Consider the following 2,451-nt stretch of genomic DNA (forward strand, 5'->3'; position numbering starts at 1 on the left):
AGCACTGCACTTCCTGTTTTAGACACGAAGACTCGTGTCTGTATCATCTACTAGATTCCCGCCCCTTAAGGACAGTACATGTGACAAAGTCATCTCCACATCCCCAACACTTAGGACGGTTTGTGGCAAAAGGCAGAAGCCGATCCCGTATTGGCTTATTAAGAGGAACGGTTGACTGACGGCTGGCTGGCTGGCTCCCCAAGCTCAAGGGCAGAGCAGTCTGGCAGGTGGCAGGCGGGGACTGCCCACCTGCTCTAACGGTCAAAGGCGGCCTGCGCCCGATGCCTAGGGGAGAACCCAGCCGGTGGTCGAGGCCCAACGGGGTGTGTGGTTAGGAAATGGGATCGATTCTTCCCCGAATGAAAACCGTCCACTGCTGATCTCGACTCAGGAAACCAACCCCTGGGGCTCCCTAAGCCCCTCAGAACAGAGCACCCAGGCCCCTGGCTTCCAAGAGCGGAGCGGAGAAGACACACAGGGCGAGCGGGAGGTGAGAGCAGCTCATGCCCAAGACCCCGCCCGACGGCTTCGCTCCGAAACCCGAAACCCTCGCTTAGAGCTGCTGAGCCAACGAATGCCAAGCGGAAGGGCCCGCGCGCACGCACACTCACGCAGGCCCGCGGGGTGCGGAAATGGACCGGGGAGACGCCGGACGGGAGGGGCCCCCGAGTCCCAGAAAGTCGCTAACGTTTAGATCCATTCTAATTCGGACGACGGGTCTTTCCTGAGGCCTTTCTGTGAATGGCTGCAGGATGCTTTTCTCCTTAAGCCACGTGACAAGCTCGTGAGGTATTTGCTAGTCTCATTCCATCTCCAGACGAGGAAGTAGAGCCAGCCTGGCTAAACTGACAGGGTCAAAGTCACGAGGCAGAACTGAAATGCTGGGCCCACGTCCACCTGACTCTGGCCTGCGTCACCGCACGTCACTGCTTCGAACGCCTTCAGACACAGGCTCGTGTGAATTACAGAAACACCTTAGGGCTTGAACGACAGGAGCGGAAAAACACGTCGGGGTAGCGAAGACGTCAAAAACGTTAACGGGAACTTAGGCCGTATTAACAGAGGTAAAGAATTCTGAACAAGGGAGGTGACGGCGCTTTTGAGTTCTGAAATGGAGAGACACAATTAATGGAGACAGAACTCGGTTTCCTGGGGAGGTGTCTCAATTCACCTTGATGGCATTGAGAGGAGGGTGCCTGTGTTCTTACAAAGGAACTAAAAAATGTCACACGACAAGAAAAAATGCAAAACAGAGAAAGATGTTTAACTGGGGATGAAGACATGACTTGACGTGTCTTGTTTATCTAAACCGCCATCCAGACATCCAAGGCACGAAAGGATGGCTTGTCCTTTGAAGTAAAGAAAAATTTCCTGATGGGCACAACTGTCTAGGGACAGAATGAGGTAAAAGGTGAGCTCCCCACCCTAGGCGAGCAGATGCGCACAGGCCTTTGCAGAGCAGCGAAGACAAACGTGAGGTCACACTAGAGGTCTCTCCCCCTCAGAACAACGGTCTTGGGGGGCTGGATGACGCTCTGTGGGGGGGGGAGTGCTTTCCTGTACATCGAAGGATGTTTAGCCAAATTCCTGGACTTTATCCGCTAAATGACATTAGCACCCACCCCAAGACTGCAGCAATCAAAAGTGTCTTCCCATGTGAAGATGTGTCCGTGGGGACAGACTCGCCCCACCTGCAGTGAGGACCGCCGGAGGAGACGGAGGCCAAGGGCACTTGCGTCTGATGTTAAATGTCATGCTTCTGTGTCTCGTTCCCGCCCGGGTCTCCACGGTCCCCAAGAAGCCGCCTGCCCGGGTCATGATCGAAAGCCCCAGGCCCACCCCGAGGATGTGCCACAGATGCCTTATTATCCTGAAACCCGGTTGATGAGAAAATATGGCTTTCTCGATCATTCCGCAGCCTCTGCCTCCCTGCCCCTCACGGCTAATCTTATAATCCATGAAATCTCCTGCTCTGATTAGGATTGAGTGCCCCGCATTGTAGAAGGCAGGTGACGCTCGGAAGCCTGGCCCCACCTGCAGCGAGGGAGCCACAGAGAGAAAGACGCCGACTCAGCAGGCCACGCGTGGGACTGGGAAGGAGACTTCTGCAGTGAGGACCCTATAGTGATGCCGCCTTATAAACGAGGCCCCTGGGGTTTAGGACGGCGAGGGGACTTGCCCAGCGTCTCATAGCCGATGATGGGCACAGGGCCTCGGCTGCTGAATGTCACGTTTTGTTGGGGTCCACCTTCTGCACACGGGTTCTCCACCAAGTGCTGTTTTCGTGGCGAGAAGGTCTCATTGTCTGTATCCACCATGACTGATCGCTAGTGCTGCCTGGTAGAGAGTGACTTCTAGGCTGAGGGTGGGATCAATGGCGGGGTCCTGTGACCAACTGGAAGTACCCACCATGAAGCCGTGGCTAACGGCCCTGAAGGAGGTGGAGAAGGA

The 2,451-nt window shown here is 55.5% G+C and overlaps 1 protein-coding gene across 1 annotated transcript in view; it reads right to left on the reverse strand.

Annotated features, from left to right (window-relative positions):
* FAM135B (family with sequence similarity 135 member B) overlaps positions 1 to 2,451 on the reverse strand; it is a 98,669-nt gene that overhangs the window by 52,797 nt on the left and 43,421 nt on the right. The window lies entirely within an intron of this gene.

The sequence above is a fragment of the Pteropus alecto genome, unplaced genomic scaffold (assembly GCF_000325575.1).
Source record: "Pteropus alecto unplaced genomic scaffold, ASM32557v1 scaffold105, whole genome shotgun sequence".
Classification (NCBI taxonomy): Eukaryota; Metazoa; Chordata; class Mammalia; order Chiroptera; family Pteropodidae; genus Pteropus; species Pteropus alecto.